This window comes from Euleptes europaea, chromosome 2 (assembly GCF_029931775.1).
Source record: "Euleptes europaea isolate rEulEur1 chromosome 2, rEulEur1.hap1, whole genome shotgun sequence".
Taxonomy (NCBI): Eukaryota; Metazoa; Chordata; class Lepidosauria; order Squamata; family Sphaerodactylidae; genus Euleptes; species Euleptes europaea.
In genome coordinates, this window is record NC_079313.1 from 128,013,472 (window position 1) to 128,035,328 (window position 21,857).

The following is a 21,857-nucleotide window of genomic DNA, read 5'->3' on the forward strand; positions in this document are numbered from 1 at the left end:
AAGTTGCCAATGTGCACATGTCTTTGTTACATCCTGCATCCTGGTCTGTTTCCTGACTACACGGGGCATCTGTCCATTTGACCTAGCTTCTGCAGGTCAGGTGACACAAGGGCTGAATCCTATGATACTTCAGCAGATGCTTTAATGTTTGTATTGCATGACGACTCTGTAAAACTACATCACAGGATTCTCCTTTGTTTTCCGTTCAACTGGCAGACTTGCTTTCCAAAGCATCTGCTTCTGGAAAAACAGCCAGCTGCAGATTAATGTTTAAACATCCGTTATTCTTAAAACAGTCCACCTCATACAGACAAAGATGCACTTTCTGCTCTGATCAACCCCAAAAAGACCTTTTTTCCCCCCTGTTCACTGACTATTGGGTAAAAAAAACCCCGACCATACACAAGACCTTTGTGTACCAAGCAGGGTTCAGAATCAGAGGAACGAAATAAAGCTGCTGCCTCTAAGATGTTATCAGGTTCAAACGGAAGAGAAGGAAGTTACATACGGAAAGGATTCTTGTGGATGGAGCCTGCCAGCTAATTCACTAAGCCCTCGCCTGATAAGATTGATTCACACTGGCCTGTGTTTTAGGCAGTTTACAATAAAATAGAAAGGCTGGGCTTCTCTCCACTCTCCTTGTTGCCGCAGGATAAAGATAAGGCAATGTGCCTTCTGAAGTAAAGGGTGAATGACATAGAACGTCAGGCAGATCTCGGAAGATCACCGCTTTTCCTATCACCTGAAAAATCTTGGTATGTACAGTGCATTCCTGAAAGGAATGCCCGCGTCGGGCTTAGGAGGCAAACTAGCGCCGTTGCCTCCTAAAGAGGTTTTGGCACTGCCAAAACCTTGGCCCAGCGCCAAAAACCCGTACAACCCTAAAAGCTGGTGTATCTTTACAAAAATAAAAAGGGGCATTCCGGAGCCGAAAGTGCTCGGGAGGCTGACTAATGTCGGCCCTGCCCCGCAGCCAGTACCGTTATGCCCCAGGAACGCCTCCTGGGGCACTGTTATGCCTCCTGGCTCACCGCTGCAGCCTGTGCCGGCGTCTGGAGGCCGGCGGGAGGCAGTGGTGGTCGGGGAGCAGCGCCCAGCCCTGCACGCCAGCGCTGGGGCCAATCATGCAGTGGGCGCCTTCCAGGTGCCGGCGGTGTGGGCCCCTGCGCCGGCGGAGGCCATAGTCGGCTCCTAAGGGCTCTTGGCCCATTTTTCAGGAATGGGCTTGTAGTCTCCCCTGCAGCATATGTTTCCCAATTAGAACTTATCAATCATAGGAAAGCTTTCATCCTCGCTAGGTGCCAGGTCCTACCATCAGCGGTATTGGAGGGAAGATATAAGAAGGTCCCTATAGCAGAAAGGCTTTGCCCTTGTGGGTCAGGGGATATAGAACCTCCAAACATGTCTTGATCTGCTGTTCATTCTACCAAGAGGTTCGCACAAGGGTTCTTTCCCCTTTGCTTGACACTTTCCCTGACCAACCAGATGGGTTTCTGGCTAAGAAGCTCCTAACAGATGTAAAATCACAGTTTACCCACTTGACTGCTAAATTTGGGGCTGCAGCTATTAAAATACGTGGTACCTTGACAGGATAAGAGTAACATAAATACTTTATTACTCAAAATACTAAAGGGGTCATACCAAGTTATACGTTGTCAAAGGCTTTCACGGTCAGAGTTCATTGGTTCTTGTAGGTTATCCGGGCTGTGTAACCGTGGTCTTGGAATTTTCTTTCCTGACATTTCGCCAGAAGCTGTGGCAGGCATCTTCAGAGGAGTAACACTGAAGGACAGTGTCTCTCAGTGTCAAGTGTGTAGGAAGAGTCAGAGAGGGGTTGGGTTTGAGCTGAGTACTGTCCTGCAGACGTAATGTGCTAATCATTGTCCTGTAAGTATCAAGATAATGTACTAATGAGAGTGTGGTATGTTAATATGGAAGCATTGTATCCTGAAATGATCTGGTAATGTGTGAAATCCAAAGCTAATCTGCATGGCTATTGTTGACTGTAGCCTTTGTTAGTCTGGAGGTTTTTCAGGGCAGGAAGCCAAGCCTTATTCATTCTTAAACTCTTTTCTTTTCTGTTAAAGTTGTGCTGATGTTTATGAATTTCAATAGCTTCTCTGTGCAAGCTGACAAAATAGTTGGTAGAATTGTCCAGTCTTTCAGTGTCTTGGAATAAGACCCTGTGTCCTGTTTGTGTCAGTCCATGTTCAGCCACTGCTGATTTCTCAGGTTGGCCAAGTCTGCAGTATCTTTCATGTTCTTTTATCCTTGTTTGTATGCTGCGTTTTGTGGTCCCGATGTAAACTTCTCCACAGCTGCAAGGTATACGAGAAGTTTACATCGGGACCACAAAATGCAGCATACAAACAAGGATAAAAGAACATGAAAGATACTGCAGACTTGGCCAACCAGAGAAATCAGCAGTGGCTGAACATGGACTGACACAAACAGGACACAGGGTCTTATTCCAAGACACTGAAAGACTGGACAATTCTACCAACTATTTTGTCAGATTCTCTCTCATGTCTCCTAAGTCTGTGTGTGTTGAGTGTCATCTACTGGGGGAGCGCAAAGCCTGAACTTTAGCCTCAAATCACCTCCTGTCTCTACATTCCTACCTGTCGGCCAGCATGTGCAAGAAAAGCCTTTGGCTCTGTCTCTGCAGGGCAGATGGCCAAACATAGGGTAGGCAATCTCTGCTTCCATGCTCCCGCCATTTGCATATCAGGTAGGCTGCCTATCACCAGCTGAAGATGCAACACTTATGCCTCTCCCCATGACCCCACATTCAGCCTAATCTGCCAGCCACCAGGTACAGATAAAGCCTTTGTCTTTAGCTATCAAAACCACCCCATAGAACAAAATAGCTCAAGCGAAATATAATACCTATCCTTCTATAGAATCAGAAACTGTTGTGATGTCAGTGTTTTGTGGAAAGTGAAAGTGGTGTGGTCAGAGAGAGAGAGAGAGAGATGGGATGGGATGGTCCTATTTGGTTGAAACATCTGATAATTATTCTGGTTGGATGACATTCCAGCCAGCCACACATCTGCTGAATTTGTATTTTTCTTCACACTCCAAGGATAGCAAGGCACTAATAATTATTACACTGGAAAGTTTCTGACCCCTACTCCTTTTCCTTTCCTTTTATCCCTTAGAAGCTCCTTGATCAATTGATCTTGAGCAGCATATATCTAGTGTTGGAGGGATATAAGGACTGAAACAAATCTTGCCACTGACAATGTAGCCTTGGGGTCCCTATTGCTTAGTAAAAAAGGCATTATGTCAGTCACAGAGGCATTGGATTTGTATGTTAAAAGGGGGAAAATATAGTGTGATCGAAGTTCTTCATAAAAGCGGCATTCCAAAAGGGCATGAGCTAATGAGTCAATAGAGCCAGAAGAGCAAGGGCAGATCCTGTCTATGGTATATTCAGAATTCTGCCCTGCATTACTATAGAAGGATTAGCATTCAATCTAGCCAAGCAAAAAGCTCTACAAAGACGAGGAGTTGTCAGATAATATGTATAGGCAGGCAGACCACGTGGAGGGGGTATTCCGAAGAACTGGGATGAACAGACACGACGAGCACAAAAAGTAGTGCTGTTATAATCGAGCTCTTTAATGCACTTTTTAATTTCGGTAAAAGCTTCAGTTTTCCCAAGATCTAATAACCTATCCTGCGAGAAGCCCAACAACGACAGTTTCTCATCTAAGATTTTTTGCCATGAGGATTTAAAAGGGTCATGCTTCAGAGAAGCTAGGAACCCCTCAGTGCTAAAGCACAGTTTAAGGTGTAGTTCTGACCCCTACTCAAAGTTGGAAATACTTCTGGTTGGACTTTGACCATTTACAGTAGCACAGAATGGGCATATTTGTATCAGAATTTGATGAGTAGTAATCCAGCTACATGAAGCAGAAGCAGCAGCAGCACAAGAGTTGGTTTTTATATGGTGAGTTTCTCTACCACTTCAGGAAGAATCAAAACGACTTGCAATCACCATCCCTTCCCCTCCCCACAACAGACACCGGTGAGGTAGGTGGGACTGAGAGAGTGCGACTAGCCCAAGGTCACCCAGTTGGCTTCATGTGTAGGAGTTGGGGAACAAATTGAGTTCACCAGATTAGCCTCCGCCGGTCATGTGGAGGAGTGGGGAATCAAACTCGGTTCTCCAGATCGGAGTCCACCATGCCAAACCACCGCTCTTAACTACTACACAACGCTGGCTCTCCTGATGAGCTTTTCTTGTGATAAAAGCCTCCAAAATGGGATGATAAACATGGTGGATGTTATGTGTGCACTAGCCCAAAAGTTTCCCATTTGGGCCTAGCTGTCTTTATATTTAATATCCTAGTTGCTCAGGTGAGGATGACACCACCCCCACCCCACTTGTCAATGGGGGAGAAAATAGTATGTTCTTATTTCATTTCAGAGACACGTAAGCTGGATATATGATGCTGAAACTTACATCTTGTAGACCATTAGGATGATGTGCAGCAATTTTAAAATACAATTAATCAAATCCCTTTTATTATTGACAAAACTGCCACCAGTCCTCAAAATACATGTGGATACTTTGTAGATGACTGAGTTACCTTCTGATCTTTCATTCAACGCAATGGTGAGTCCAATATTTGTGACGGTTGCCTGGATATATTTAGGGAGAAAAGACTAGAACCCATATGAGCTGATTTTTTTTTAAAAAATGTCATTGTTCTTGTTATTATTTAGTTTGATCTACGACTTACTCTGTTCTCAAATGCTGTTGGTGAATAAAAGTTTTAAAGAAAGGCAAATGAAAGGATAGAAAACACTTTTGCTAACATGCCAAGTACACACAAGAAAAGCAATTCCAGCCTGTATAGGAGGTTCTACCACTGCCCCCGAAAAATGCTTTCCCTTTCCCCCTCCCCCAGCAGCCTCTACAGAGGAAAACTGTGGCCCAGGCTACTGGGCAGGCCCACTTGTCGGGTGGCTCCACACTTTCCCCTGAATTCCTCTCCTCATACTGTTTCTTCTTTCCCTCCCCTTGGCAGCCCCCATATCCTCTCTCCTTTCCCTGACTCATTCTCTCCTTCTCAGCCACTCACCAACCTACCTTTTATCTGCCTCCCATCTTCAGCTATATTTTTTTAATTTATTTACTTCATTTATACCACACCTTTCTCCACAGAGAGGACCAAAGTATCTTACATTATTCTCCTCTCCTCCTTTTTTTCCGCACAACAACCCTGTCACATAGGTTAGACTGAAACTATGTGATTGGCCCAAAATTACCTGGTGAGCTTCCACAGGAAAATGGGGATTTGAACTTGGATTTCCCAGATCCTACTCTAACCGCTACACCACACTGCTTTTCATAGGATGGCTGCTGTTGGACAGTAGCAAGCAGTCAGGCCTAGTTGAGTCATACAAGTTGGGTGGTATCAAGTCACCCAGAGTTGCTTCAAGGCCCAAGGTTGCCAGTCTCCAGGCTGGAGCTGGAGATCTCTTAGAATTACAACTGAACTCCAAATAACAGTGATCTATCCCCCTGGAGAAAATAAATGTTTTGGAGGGTAGACTCCATGGCATTATATTCAGCTGAGGCCTCTCCCCTCCTCAAATCCTGCCCTTCTCAGACTACACCACAGAATCTCCAGGAATTTTCCAATGTGGAGCTGGCAACCCAAATCAGGCTTGGCCCCAAGGAGCCCTCTCTCATAGGCCAAAATAGGCCTGGTCAGGGCCATGCCCCTCCCCCTTGCTTTGATTGACTGAACCAAGCCATAGAACCTTGTGGTTGCCTAGCAACAGCTACTGAGAGAATAATTTTGTTAAAGCTACAGGAGTTCCTTAGACCATTTTTGGATTTTTTAAATCCCCCAGTGTATTTTTTTTTTTAGATTTTACATTTTGCTGCAAACCTGGGACCCTATTCAGGTTTCTCAAAAGATCTGTCTTGCCTGTTCACAGCTCCAATCACCAGATTTAAGTATCCAAAGATTTGACTGACTTTGCTATTGGAATATAAGATTATACCAGTAGTTCACATAGTTCTGGCTTGAAGAGTCAGTGTGGTGTAGTGATAAGACTAGGTTGTGGGAGACCCAGGTTCAGATCCTCACTTTGCCATGAAATTCAGGGAGAGCTTTGGGCAGTTACTTTCAGTCAATTCTACCTTACAGGGATACTGTGAGGAGAAAATACGGGGAACCATTATGTTACTCTCAGCTCTTTGGAGAAATGGTGGGACTGAAATGGGTAGATAGGTCGCATTGTCTACTCTGACCAACAGGGTCTCAGGCAGAGGTTGCTCCCAACAGCTACACCTTAAAGGTAATGTAGTCCCCTGTGCAAGCACCGGGTCATTATTGACCCATGGAGTGACGTCACATGCTGATGTTTACTAGGCAGACTATGGTCAAAAGCGCATGGTCGCTTAGCCCACTTTATTCCCTGTTTCAGCCAGGATCAAAGTAATCCAGGCTGGAGTAGAAACTGTACACATTACCTGGAATGAGCAGGAACAAAACTGTGTCAAATGGATCCATGTAAACAGAAAAATCGGGTTCCGTGGAGTTCCTGCTGAGTAAGCTCCCCCCCCCCCACAGCTCCTGGTGATTGGTCCTTTTGAATTGACTAATGAAGGCTTTTCCCACCCCGCTTGTAATTTTAAAAGTGTTTTAAGAACAAAAAACAAAAAAAACGGAGCAATCTGAAAGAAGGGGGGAGAAATCCAAGCCTCGTTTTAAAAAAGCCTTTCTGTTGCTCAGAAAGAGCTCCGAGGTAGCAAGAAACAGGAAGCACTTGAATCCCTGCCTCTTCTCACACTGCTTTGTGATTGGCTGTGAGAGAAGCCAATCATCTGTGCTTCCCCTGGTTGGCTGCCAGGAAAAGGCAGGTTCATTCTGCTTCCAAACAGGGCTGAGCCAACAGTAAATAAGGTACGTCAGTTCGCGAAGATTTGATCCTGGGTGAAGCAGGGAATAAACAGGGAAGAAGCTGGGTTAAGGGACCATGCGTTTTCAACCTATGTGGATGGGTTGGTTTGCCATTGCCTTCTCCAGTAGTCTACACTTTACCCCCAGCAAGCTGGGTTCTCATTTTACCGACCTCGGAAGGATGGAAGGATGTAATTTATTGTTACGGCCATTGGCCAGCAAGAAATAACAAAGCAGTACAAGTACCTATATAACATTTAAAAAAGAAAAGAAAAAAAAGGAAAGCAAAGTAAAATGGACTAAAATAAACTGATTAAATACATTATCAGCATAATTGAGTACCAAGTAAACATTGCACATTATACGTTGTACATTGTAAATTACTTCACCTGTCACTCATCATCTAATGTATCACTAATGATATAACCCTTTTTATTTTGAACATTCCTTTTAGTAATGGCCTTCCAGCAAAATTTAGCTACATCGTAGGAAATAGCTGGGTTTTTATCTTCAAGCAGAAATTGGATTATTGAGCTTTCTTCAATTGTAGATTGATGCAAATAACCAAATTGTTGTAACCAAGAATCAATTGTAGTTCTTCTAAATTCCACATAAAATTCACAGTATAATAGAAGGTGTGACAAAGCACGAAAACGCATGGTCACTTTCGCCTCCTTTATTCCCTGTTTCAGCCAGGATTCAGCCAGGATCGAACTCATGCGTTTCGTTGAACGTGCGTTCGATCCTGGCTGAATCCTGGCTGAAACAAGGAATAAAGGAGGCTAAAGCGACCATGCGTTTTCGCCCAAAGACTCCTCTACTCTCACTGTGCACAAACATTTTCTCATCTGATGGAAGGATGAGTCAACCTGGAGCCTAAAATCGACTTCCCTCGGGATCGAGCGCCAGTCGCGAGCAGAGCTTGGACTGCAGTGCTGCAGCTTTACTACTCTGCGCCACAAGGCTACACTTTAGACTGTTTTGACAGATGGTGCCAGAGACTGGAACTGGGTCCTCCTCCATACCAAGCAGGTGGGCTGAGCCATAGCCCCTCCTTTAATGTTCAAGGTGTGATGAACTCATACACAGCAGCAGGTTGGACAGCTGGTTGTGTTGCCATTTGCCCCCCACCAGCAGGTGTTAGTCCACGAATCCACTCACTTGCCTGCTAATGCTCATAGTCACGACAGGTTGTATCTGATCAGAGGCCTGGAGACCAAGCCCTATGAGGAAAGGCTGGGGGAAAGGTTTAGTCTGGAGAAGAGGAGGTTGAGGGGGGACATGTTTGCTCTCTTGAAGTACTTGAAGGGCTGTTCCTGTTGGCATCAGAGGACAGGACTCGCAATAATGGGTTTAAATTGCTGGCGGAAAGGTACCGGCTGGATATTAGGAGGGGAAATTCACAGTAAGAGTTGTTCAACAGTGGAATCAGCTTCCTAGAGATGTGGTAAGCTCCCCCTCACTGGCAGTCTTTACGCAGAGGCTGGACAAACATTTGTCAGGGATGCTGTAGGCTGATCCTGCATTAAGCAGGGGGTTAGAATGGCCTGTATGGCCCCTTCCAACTCTATGATTCTATGAACCTGAAGTGACAGGACGCTCTCGGAATCCCCCAATCTCTATAGTATTTACCATAGAAAAGGGGAGGATTTCTGTGGTTACCTGGAAGTGATGTGATTTCTGGGTTCAGGCTCAAGCCCACCACCACCAACTTTCTCCCATCACAATGGTCAGTAGCCCAGGCAACACTAGAAACAGGATCTAAATTGCAATCTCCATCCTTGCTCATTTCTCTGCTCTTTTACCAAAACCTATTAAGTTGCTCATATTCTCTTCAATATCATGTTACAGTTGTACAGGCCTGCCTAAGCTATCTCCCAGTTCTTTCAAAGGAGAAAATTTATAGTCTCACTTTAGTGTGTGAATCAGGGAAGCTTTGATGAATGAGATCACAGGCCAGATAGGTAAATAGGAGATGGTTGAAGGATGTATGGCTTGCAATGTATAATTTATTACACGAGCCACAAAATACTAATGATGAGAGAAAACAAATTATTGGCCTCTCCTGCAGTGACCATGAGAACATGATAAATATTGCATCGCCTTCTAGTCATCAGACATTTGAATACCTCATCTGTCCTATTTATGCCAGCTAAAATGAATTCAACCTATCAGTGGCAAATGCATTTTTAATGCTTCTCTTTACTTTCTGTAGCACAGGCAGCTAAAAAAAAAGTCCGTCTTCCACAGGGATTGCATTATTCATTTCATTACATACTGTAAACTGTTGGTGCTCAAATAGGCTTTTTGCTATTGAAAACAAGCACTTTACATCTAAGGGGTGTGTATGGAGGGGAATTCCCTGCTATTCCTTTTCTAGGTAACTTTATTCAGTCAGAAGTTATCACTTTTCAAAGATTTTTTAAGAAGGATTTTATCACAGGTAGGGACATTAAAAAAAAAACCAAGTTCTTTCTGCTCAAAATGTAAACACTTCACAAATATCTATGGGGACATTCTCCATTTGTCAACAACAAGGTAGCCAAGATGGCGGTGGTTATAAGTATTAAAGCTGAAGTATTTTTTTTTTTTTAAAAACCATGAACTGTCATTTTGTGTCTAGTCACAAAGCAACAATTCTCCCATTGCTTAATGTGTAAAACTGCCACGGTTATGACAAGTCAAAATGTTTAATAGTCAAATGCATTGACGGGGGGGGGAGGAGCCCTGTGGCGCAGAGTGGTAAGCTGCAGTACTGCAGTCCAAGCTCTGCTCACGACCTGAGTTCGATCCCAACAGAAGTCAGTTTCAGGTAGCCGGCTCAAGGTTGACTCAGCCTTCCATCCTTCCAAGGTCGGTAAAATGAGTACCCAGCTTGCTGGGGGTAAAGGGAAGATGACTGGGGAAGGCACTGGCAAACCACCCCGTAAACAAAGTCTGCCTAGTAAATGTCAGGATGTGACATCACCCAATGGGTCAGGAATGACCCAGTGCTTGCACAAAGGACCTTTACCTTTTTACATTGAAGGGAGGGGAAAGCACAGAGCAAAGCTGCCTCCATGAATGTGGGCTTGTGGACCTCAGGAAAGATTTAAACATCTTTGTCCTGGTCGATTTCTGAAAGGATCATGGAGAGCCCTTCCCCACACATGAGCTCCCTTATACTCAATCAGACCACTGGTATATTAAGGTCAGCACTATCTGCTCAAACTGGCAACAGCTCTCCAGGGTCTCAGGCAGAGGTCTTTCACATCACCCTCTGGCTGATCCTTTTAACTGGAGATGCCAGGTATTGAACCTGGGACCTTCTGCATGCAAAAGAGAGGCTCTTTGACTGAGCCACAGGCCCTCAAAAACATGTATATTTGAACACATGAAGCTGTCTTCTACTGAATGAGACCATTTGTCCATCAAGGTCAGTGTTGTCCACTTAGACTGGTAGTGGTTCTCCAGGGTTTCAGGCCGAGGTCTTTTAGCTGGAGATGCCAGGGATTGAGCTTGGGACCTTCTGCATGCCAAGCAGATGCTCTTCCACTGACCCATGGACCCTCTCCTTCAAAATGCTGAAGGTCCCAGGTTCAGTCCCCAGAATCTTAAAGGACCAGATGTTGTGTTAAAGGCCGCTATCTGAGACCCTGAAGAGCCACTGCCAATCTGAGTAGACAATACTGGCCTTGATGGACTAATTGTCTGATTCAGTAGAAGGCAGCTTCATGTGTTCATGTATAAAATGCTAGAACCAAGCCACAAAGCCACCAGAATGCAGATAGGGCTTTTCTTTTAAACCCAAGGGGAACTACTGAAGGGGGAAAAGAATGTTTGAGCACTTTTGATTAACGCAGTCATACTTCTCCATGATCAAGACTAGAGAACATATAAGCTGTAGGGAATCACAGACTGTACAGATATAAATCTTACACTGTTTACAAGTAGGATTGCCAGGTGGGTTGGAATGGTGGGCAATTGCCCACCAATCCATCCACCAGCTCACAGCAAGGATCACGTGTGTGCATGGGTGCAAGCAATGCAATCCCATCATTTCCGGTTTGCTTACCAAAGTGCTGCAGAGCAACAGGTCAATTTATCACACAAAAGGGGGTTTGAGTGGTAAATCGTCCCACTGTGCTTCATCGCATCCGGAAGTCAACCACAAGTGACAGGATTGCATCGCTCATGGCTGCGTGTGTGTGATCCCCGCCTCCAAAATCTCCTACCAGAGGTGAGGGGGGACCTAGCAACCCTATTTACAAGTAAGGAAGCCTCAACAGTTTTAGCTGTTTTAGGCTCTTTTAGGATAATGACTCAGCAAGCCAATAGATCAATAACAGCTGTGCCATGGCATACAGAATAGTCAGAAGATATCTGATGCTGTAGCAAAGTGAAGCCACTGAGAAACTGGTCAATGGTTGGATCAGAGATCCCTGTAATTCTCATAGAAAGCATTCTTGATTTTCTTTTTCAAAAGGAAAAAGCATAAATCAATTCAAAGTTCACATGTCTTAGTAGACACATAGCCTGATCCAGCTACCCAGACATAGAGTCACCAAATTTGCAGTGTGGCTGCAAGGGACTCTCTTTAGATGGACACAAACGTTTAGTGAACTTTGGGACAGGGGGTCCAATTTTATGGACCCACAAAGGGGTTGCCCCCATCCTCCAGGCATTTGCAAGCCAAGCTGTCCATCGGTTTTCAGGTTAAGAACTTCAGAGTTGCCGAGGACTGGCAGAAAGAGCCGATTGTCAGGCTGGCACCTCAAAGTCTGGGGGCTCCCTTCATATCTGGGGCGTATAGCATGATGTCCATGCAAATTAGCTTCCAAACTGAGGAGAAAGTCTTAAACGCAAGAAAACTAAGGCACAGAAAACATTTCTTTTGGTGGCAAATGACATCCTGTGAACAGTCCTTTATTATGGTAATCAAAAATCTGATTTCAAGAGGTGGTCATGGTGCGGGGAAACAAAGCCTCTACTCAGGGTGACCTTCAGTTTGAGAGCATGTTTTCGGGGGGGGGGGTGTTGATATCGGAGCCAGCCTAAGTCATGATCAAGGCAGCTCTTGTGATGAAGATTGCTTATCTGCACAAGTGAGTAGTCTTTTTTAGAAGCCTGGTAAGCAGCTGTAGAAGCTGGCGTTTTTTAGTTGGAGGGTATATCCCTCTGGACGTGACTTGGTGAGCCCCATCTTTTAAATATGCTTGATGCTGATCAGCCTACCATATAGTTGGTCAGACCAAGTTGGCTCCGATTACACAACCCCTACCTCAAAAGGGCCCCAACTATGGGGCCCTAACAAAACCAGTCAAAAGATAGAAAAATGCGAGAAAGCACCGAGCCGTGCATCTCAGCAAAGGCAAATAGCCAAACCCAAAAAAGCTGAATATTTGTTCGGCTTTTTCAGGAATCACCTATTCAGTTTCGGGCAGATTCCCAGATTTTGGTATTTGGTCTACCCAAAACCCAAATATTGCCGAAACATCTAATTTCAGGATTGTTTTCAGTTTGGGTATATCAATATGCACAACCGTAGGGTGCACTCTGTGGTATTACGCTTTGCTGAGGTTCCTCTTCTCCCCAAACCTCACCCTCCCTGGCTCTACCCCCAAATCTCCAGGAATATCTCAAGCTGGAGTTGGCAACCATACCTATGTGTGAGGAGGAAGATAGGACATCCATGCTCTGTGGGCAGAAATCCTTGTACCCATGAAAACAGCCTGCATTTAAAAACAAAACAAAACATGGCATTCTGAAATCAGCTGAAAATCAGATTTGTCCACAATACTATTATGAACAGTATTCACAGTGGGTAGCCGTGTTAGTCTGTCTGCAGTAGTAGAAAAGGGCAAGAGTCCAGTAGCACCTTAAAGTTGATTGGTGGCATTTCAGTGGTTTTTGAAGGGGCTATAGATACAGAGTCCTGATAGAGCTCTGTGTATCCTGGTGGAATATAGCCACCAAGTATATGGCCCAGCTAAATGGATTTTGGGGGCAGTAAAAACTCCACAACTCCAAAAGCCCACCTTTATTATACACTTACTTAGAATATGGGTAGCACATCATGTAAGACGGGACAGGAATGTGTTCGATTGATGTATTTTTCCAAAGGGGAAGGTCACGTTAGCATCCTTCAAGCTGTCCATCTTGAATGATTTTTGTCATGAGAAATTAATTGGCAGGATTATGGATTTAGCTGAGACGAGAGGTCCCTAAAGACTTTTTGGACAGTGAAAAATGAACTTTGTCAGCTTCCGGAACACTCTTGAGTGATTTACATGTTCCCAAGTAATTGAGGCAAGTGAGTTGCCTTTGCATTCCATGTAGATGACTTCTGATAGTCACCTGGAATAAGAAAGTAAGGGAAAACATCTCTCTGAGCCATAAAGTTTCTGTTCGTAAGAATCCAATACTGAAAGGCACTCAATTCACATGTATGCCTCCAAAGGTATACTTTGTATGGTGCATAGCTGACATAATCAGGCAGAAATACTTTTATAACTCTGTACTTTAGGTTTACTTTATAAAAACAACAACCACAAAAATAAAAATACAACAGCAGTAGGTTAAACTTCTTTGTACAGTCCAGATATGTTCCAATAATTGATCTCTTATACATTCGTGCTTTTTACAGAAATTATACCATTTGTTGTATTCACTTAGCAGAACTTAATAAATACAAATAATATGATAAATTTGTGGGCATCATTTACTTTACAATGCCCCCTTCTCCGCATATTCTAGAAAAGGCAGCCATCTATTTAAGATAAGTTATTTGCTACTTTGAGTTGTGAAGATACCTTATCTAAAATAGGGCTGTTGAAAAAAAAATTCGGTATAGTTCGGCTTCGGCAAAATTCGGCCCGTTTTTATTCGGGCCGTGCCGAAGTCCGAACTCCCCCGCTTCGGATCCCTGGAAATTCGGGGGGATCCGGAGTTCGGGGAAAAATTCGGCCCCCGCACGCCTTCAGGGGGATTCCCTGAAGGCGCGCGGGGGGCCCTTTAAACAAGCCCCTCTGCGCTGTCTGCGCAGGCAGCGCAGAGGGTTTCCAGACCCCCCCCCAGCCCTGCCGGGAGTCCGGCAAGGCTGAGGGGGGGGCTTTAAATAGATCTGTGCCTCCTGACGTTAGTCGGCATCCTGAGCACTTTCCGCTCGGGAACGCCCCTTTTTTATTTTTGCAAAGATACGCTGGCTTTTAGCAGGCATATCTCCAGGGTTGCACGTGTTTTTGGTGCCGAAACCTCTTTAGGAGGCAATGCAGCTAGTTTGCCTCCAACGCCCGGTACGGGCATTCCTCCCAGGAATGCGCTGAAAGACATTTAGGTTGTGTGCTAGAAGGAGGGGGAGGATGTGCTGGGGGAGCGGCTGTGGCTCAGTGGTAGAGCATCTGCTTGGGATGCAGAAGGTCCCAGGTTCAATTCCCAGCATCTCCAGTTAAAGGGATGAGGCAAGTAGGTGAGAGCCTGAGACCCTGGAGGGCTGCTGCCAGTCTGAGTAGACAATACTGACTTTGATGGACCGAGGGTCTGATTCAGTCATGTGTTCCTGTGTTCATGTGTTCATGTGAATTAGCTTGGCTCGAATTGTCATGTCTGACACAACTGATTTTTTTAAATTAAAAAAAAACTGTTGTCCAAGTGCACGAGATGTTCAACAAAGTATCTAGGACAGGGAGCATCATATTCCCCCTCTGAAACAGGCTTGCTGGGTGGTCTCGGGCATGTTGCTTTCTCTTAGCTTCTGGTTTCCCATCTGTGAAACTGAGTTCTTGTGAGAATAAGAACCATAACTCTTTCTGCACAGTCGACACACTCCATCAATGATAAATTAACAATGATCGTCCTCATGCAAGCTATAGAAGAGGCTCAACATCTGTTCTATTCAGGTGAGTATAGACCAAGCTCATTTTCATGTATTAGTTATTTCTCCTGCTGAAACGATGTGACAAAAAAGCACCATAGACGGGAGGGTGCAATGATTTGGAAAGTGGAATTAAGGAATGGGGGGGGGGAATACAGCTCATGTCTATTTATATTTCTAATGGTTGTTATTATTCTAATACCCCAGACTGGTGTTGTGGAAGGGAAATCCCCTCCTCCACATACGTCTTAAGCATCATATGCATGGTTACTTGGAATTGAGTCCAAATGAATTCAGTGGAGACTACTCAAGGGTTGCCAGCCTCCAGGTGGGAGCTGGAGATCTGGTGGGATTACAACGGACGTCCAGGTGACAAAGATCAGTTCAGCTGGTGAAAATGGCCACTTTGGAAGGTGGACTCTATGGCATCATATCTCATTGAAGTCCCTCCCCTCTCAAACCTACCCTCCTCAGGCTCCACCCTCCAAATCTCCAGGGATTTTCCAACCTGGAGATGGCAACCCTAGAAATACCAGACATTCCAAGGTGGGGTGATCGTTGGACAGTTTCAGCATATTGATAAAGTACCATGCACGAATATGGGTTTGATGGCTCATCCTGGGTGGAATGGATGTTAGGCTGTCTTTATCAATGGCTGGGTTGGATTAGCGATACTTAAGGGTTGCTCAGCTGTCTATAGCTGGAAATGGTCCATATTGCCTTGATGAAGTATCTCTATAAGTGAGAGATATGATTGTATTAGTCTTGCCTTGGAGCTGGAAGAATGCTGATGCTTTATGCATTCCAGTCTTCAATCTCCCCTGAGATCAGCCCGGGTGAAATCGCCATGCATAAAGGCAAAGCATGCGACAAGGGACTTGGGGGGTGTAGGATTGCCAACCTCCAGATACAAGCTGGAGATCTCCTGCTATTACAACTGATCTCCAGCCAATAGAGATCAGTTCACCTGGAGAAAATGGCTGCGTTGGCAATTGGACTCTATGGCATTGAAGTCTCTCCCCTCCCCAAACCCTGACCTCCTCAGGTCCCACCCCAAAAACGTGCTATCAGTGGCGAAGAGGGACCTAGCAACCCTATAGGGAGTGATGTTTTTCTCACAGTAAGCAGAACAGCCAATTACAAAGCAGTGTTTGAAGGGGCGAGGAGACTTCCTGATATGTCTCCTCCTGGAGTTCTTTCTGAGCAGACAAAAATGAAACGGTTTTAAAGCGAAGCTTGTTTCCTCCCCCTCCTTTAAAAGATCACTGGTTTTTGAAATTGATTTGTAAACTGGCACTTGGGTTTTGAGGGGAAAATGGGAACTGGGCATTTTTCTCACAGCAAACACTACAGCCAATTACAAAGCAGCATTTTCAAGGGGCAGGGAGATGCTTTCGGATTGGAGCTTGGTAACTTTGCGGGTGCATAGCAATTTTTGGATTCACTGCAGAAAAGTGTAGGTCGAGCGAGCATCGGACCCCAGGTAAAACTCCCATGCATAAACGACCTATATCTTCCCCAGTCACATCTCATTTTTACCAGCAGCAAACCTTTAAAATTGATTTCACAAAGCTTGCCTGCAACTATGTCAGCAGTAGATGCTTCTCATATCAATGGTCATAGTGGGGGAATCCAGATGGAAAGAGCCTGGCTTAGGGATGCTATCAAACTTTTCCACCCAACTAGTTTGACTCCAGATTCCCATTTCAATTTCACTTCTTTCTTGTGCAAATTGACATAATGCTTTAAATATATAGGCCATTTTCTGTGTCCTCAACCCAAATCTTTCCTGTTAAAATTATAGCATAGTTATTTTGGGGGCAGTCATATGTAAGTATAAATAGCATATAGCATAGAAATGACACTGAAGTAGCATTCCAATGGTGCTAAGATGGAGTGAAAGACATGAACCAGGAGTACCAGTACCCCCCAAAATATAGTGTGATGAAAAGGCTCACAAAGGGCAAAAACGCATGGTCGCTTTAGCCTCCTTTATTCCCTGTTTCAGCCAAGATTCAGCCAGGATCGAACGCACGTTCAGCTAAACATACGCGTTCGATCCTGGCTGCATCCTGGCTGAAACAGGGAATAAAGGAGGCTTAAGTGGCCATGTGTTTTCGCCCAAAGACAGCATTCCAAAAGTGGAGGGCATATTCGTAAATCCCTAGTCTAGATCAAATGCCCTCTGTATAAACTGTGTTTTTCAAACTGTGAGTGAAAGAGCTGTTTTCTTCCTGAGTAACTTCTCCTCATCTTATTTTTCAACCTTGACCTCAGAATTCAGGTATTTATTCTCGTATGCCGTGTTCCTTGGCCTTGTAATCCTCAGAGAGCACATTTGGCCTTAAAGCTAGTCAAGCGATGTACAACAGGGGTGACTCAGTCAATAATGCAGGAAATTCATCTGCGTGGTTACATGCCAGTCTCCAGTTTAGGTTTATTTTCAAAGTTTCCTGGAGGAAGTTGACTTAATAAATACATAAAGTCTTTTAGCAAGACGCCTATAGAACATTTACAGGAGATCTTGCATGGTGTAGTGGCTAGAGGGTCCGACTAAATCTGGGAGGCATTCATTCAAATCCCTTCTGAGCTGGGGACTACAGGCAGGGGTGAGTTTAAACTTTGCCTTTTTTAAAACGCTGGGAAGCCTAACTAAACTGAAAATTTAATTGAAGTTTGCTGGGGGAGGGTTGTGATTGTTGTGCCGGGGGGGTGATTAAGGTTGATTGCTGCCTGAAAGCTTGATTGTTCCCTTGTTAAGTGGGGTTGTTGTGATTGGAGCTTGTGTCTGAGAGGTGGGGGCTGTGTGCATTTAAATTCCAAGGCTCCTGGTCGCTCCTGTGGCTCTTAGCCTGTGGATCGTGACTGGGGATCTATAGGTGAGTATAAAATCTTTTTATCTTAGCAGAGTAACTCTCTCCATCCGGTTGGAGTACCAAGCAACTTGAATATCTATGTGAATTAGCAGCAGATAGCTGCAGGGCAAGGAACTTCGGCACTCAGTTCTTATTTGGTATAGGAAGAGTCCAAGAGAGTAAAAGGCAGGGTTACAACACCAAAGAATAATATAATATTAAATTAATTAATAAAATACCAGTTATGAAGGTAGAAAGCCAGCAGGGGTCGGGGGGCTATCCAGTGTGCTGCATGGAGTGTCACATGTATGATTATCTGCCTGCTGGACAGAAGTCGTGGGTGTGCGCTCGGTGCAGGGAGTTCCTGGCTCTCAGGAAGCGAGTTCACTTCTTCGAGGCCAAGGTAGCTCAACTGGAGGAGCTGAGGCAGGCAGAGAGAGAGGTGACTAAGGACTCCGGGGATGAAATAGTCACATCCCAGTCCCAAGGTGACGGCAACCTGCCAGTCACGGATGATAAAGCCCTTGGGGAAGGAGGCCATCTCACTGAGGTAGGGGAATGTGGTACCTTAGAAGGGACCTCTTCCTTGGTGGATGAACAGATATCCTCTCGTACTGAGGATATGCCTCAGAGAGGAGGGGGGCTTCTTGTAGTGGGGGATTCAATCCGTAGGAATGTAGATAGCTGGGTTTCTGGTGGGTGCATGGACTGCATGGTGACTTGCCTGCCTGGTGCAAAGGTTGCGGACATTACCTGTCATATAGGTAGTCTGGTAGGTAGTGCTGGGGAGGAGCCAGTGGTTGTGGTGCATGTTGGCACCAACGATGTGGGGAAATGTAGTCCAGAGGTCTTGGAATCCAAATTTAGGTTGCTAGGCAGGAGACTAAAAGCCAGGACCTCCAAGGTAGCTTTCTCAGAAATGCTACCTGTTCCATGTGCAGGACCAGCTAGGCAGGCACAGTTGGTGAGTCTCAATGCGTGGATGAGACAGTGGTGCAGGGAAGAGGGCTTTAGATTTGTAAGGAACTGGGCAACATTTTGGGACAAGCTGGGCCTATACAAAAGAGATGGGCTCCACTTGAACCAGAATGGAACCAGAGTGCTGGAGCGTAATATAAAAAAGGTGGCAGAGCAGATTTTAAACTGAACCTGGGGGGAAAGCCGACAGGAGCTGAGAAGCATCCAGTTCAGGCAAACTCAGTGCACATGGACAAAGGGAAAATTGCTTCAGATTGCCCACATGGGAATTACTTGGACATGAAAGGGAATGGGGAAAAAATGATGGATAGCCACAAGATGCCCAAAGGCACATGCCAGGCAAGTCGAAAGAGAGAAACAGTGTGGAAGTGTTTCTATGCTAATGCTAGAAGCCTCCAAGCAAAAATGGGGGAATTAGAGTGCATGGTTTTAAGGGAAAACATCGATATGGTGAGCATTACAGAAACCTTGTGGAGGGGAGAGAACCAATCGGATACAGTTGTTGCGGTCTGTGCCGTTAAGGTAGTCCAGCTCCTAGAATTGACCCCTTCCTAAAAAGAGATCCGTATCTATTCAGCCCATTACCCACTAAGCAGGGATCAACACTTTCTATCTCTTGTGAGATAGACTTTCTATTGAATTGTTCCAGTAAAAATATGAAAAGATTATTTGAATAAAAATATTATTTATTTCACATAAAATATATGCTTTTAAATAATTACAGAAATAAAAACTATATTAGTTAGTTCAACAGGAACAAATATATGCAAGCAATATTTAACAATATCAATAATCTCTATGACTCTATATGAGAGTTTCTCAAGTATATTTTTCATTCAGGAAATAATACAGTTTACAGAAATCTTGTAAAATAATGGTTAGTGCATTGAATAAGAATTCTACTTCAAATTATTTAAATATAAGATATACTTTTACCCAGTTATGTCATTGCAGAGTTTCTGTAAGGATTCTATGAGTTCATTTACAATAGTTAGATTTCCTTCAGGTATTCTCTAAATATTATTCTGTTATTTCAATGCCTTTAGTATTTGAAAAGGTAGGAGATCTCTTTGGTTCCATAGTTTCATGTTAAAGCTGGTTCTATAGCTCTTAACATCAGTCTGTTTTTGACTGAAGTCATGAAACCATAAAGTCTCTATATGTTTGAGGTTTCTGGGTCTGAAGCCCATATTCAGATTAGAAAAAGCTAAGTGACAGCCATTTCTAAGCATGCATTTGATGTAAGCATTGCTGTATAGCTAAGAGCCACTTTGATGGTTTAACTATACTGTAATTAATCCGTATTTGCTGTTACTATGTGTAAAGCTTAACATTATGTGTAGAGTATAAAACTCTATTCTACGGTCTCTCTGGCAGTACCAATCTTTAGAGAGATACTGAGTATAGTTCAGTTTAAGAGCTTAAGGCTCCATGGATCTCCATCCATGTATTTCCAATTATATGGATTCCAAATAGAGTAATTCTATGTGAAAGCCATTGTTGGCTGTAATGCATGTTTATGTATGCCAGACAGTTCTGTGTCAGACCTCAGTCTTAGAACTGACTGCAGAGCATATTCAGTGCTCTCACCTTGTGTAGAGAAATATGCTCTGGGCTTCTTAGAGAAGCTGCATTTACATCTTGTCCATCAGATCTAGGAAGCCTGTATATAAGACAGATCTTATGAGAAGACATAAGTCTTGTTAGAACAAATGAGTTCTCAATGTCACCATATTCAAATATGGTAAGATCCATACCCTCATAATCCTCAGAATATAAGAGTCTTCATCATATTCAAGATGAAGCATTTGTATAGACAATTATTTCAGACAATCAGTCTTCAGAGAGACAGACTGTGTGGCATAATATCTCTCTGTGAGAATTCTCCAGAATCAAAAGACAAGAATAAATGAAGTTCTGATTCACGCAAGAATCAGATTTCCCAATTCACGCAAGAATTAGGCTGCCAAGGCTTTTACATCTCTTGGTACATGGAGGAAGTCCATAAGTCAGAGTGTTCAGACTATCAAGATCTTCGCTAACCTGTAGTCAGAGAAAGGTCTCTATTTATATCTTCCCAGTGTCCTTGGATGGGTACAGATCCAGTTGACAGTAGGATTTACAAACAGTGTATGAGCTTGTCTATTTCCATCAGTCAGTCAACAGAAAATAGTTAGTCAGACCCATGCAATAATTACATCTGCTGCATTGGTTTTCTAACTGAGTGCTTCTACAGCAGTGACCTTTAGCTGGGACAATAGTATACAGACTTTGGCAGGTTTTTGCTAACCTTGGACTGAATATTGTCACAGGTATTATAGTATATTTTATTTCATAAGAACCTTGGATTGTTTCTACATTGACTGAGTATAACAGTAGAATCTGGCTTGCTACTTCTAAATAGCAAGTAAGCCCTGAGCTTACATCTTTTCAATACATTTAATCCTTATGAAACCTAATGGAGACATGCTTTCCTAACATAATCCTGGTTAGATTGTCGCAGCCCACGACACAGTCATCCCTGGTTACAAACTGTATAGAAATGACAGGGAAGGGTGTATTGGAGGGGGTGTCACTATGTATATCAAGGAAGGCATAGTGTCTAATAAGCTAGAGACCATAAAAAAGGCAGACTCGTCCACAGAATCCTTATGGGTGATGATTCCGGGCCCCAAAGGAGATTTAGTACTGGGGGTGTTCTATCGGTCCCCTAACCAAATGGCTCAGGGTGATCTTGAGATGGAGAATGAAATTAGGGAAGCATGTAAAGTTAATGAAGTAGTAATAATGGGAGACTTCAACTTCCCTCATATTGATTGGATAAATGAATACTCCAGTCAAGCCAAAGAGATAAAACGTTTAGACATCCTAAATGACTGTGCCCTCGAACAGTTGGTCATAGACCCAACCAGAGGGGAGATGATCCTGGATTTAATACTCTGTGGTGCTGTCAGTGATTTAGTGTGGGATGTGGATGTAGTTGAGCCAGTTGGCAATAGTGATCACAATGGCATCAAATTTAATTTATATGTAAGTGGGAAAGTGACTGGGAAATCTCATACCATTACCTTTGACTTTAAAAGAGGGAACTTCTCTAAAATGAGAAAACTGGTAAAGAGGAAGTTGAAAGGAACAGTTAGGAGGGTTAAATCTCTTGAAAAGGCTTGGGGGTTACTCAAGTCCACATTACTAGAGGCTCAGCTAGTTTGTATACTGCAGGTCAGGAAAGGTAGTAATAAGTCCAAG

The 21,857-nt window shown here is 44.0% G+C and overlaps 1 non-coding gene across 1 annotated transcript; it reads left to right on the top strand.

Annotated features, from left to right (window-relative positions):
* Positions 1 to 14,282: 14,282 nt before the first annotated feature.
* TRNAP-GGG (transfer RNA proline (anticodon GGG)) lies at positions 14,283 to 14,351 on the top strand. Its single transcript has one exon. It is a non-coding gene; the product is annotated as a tRNA-Pro (tRNA).
* Positions 14,352 to 21,857: the final 7,506 nt, after the last annotated feature.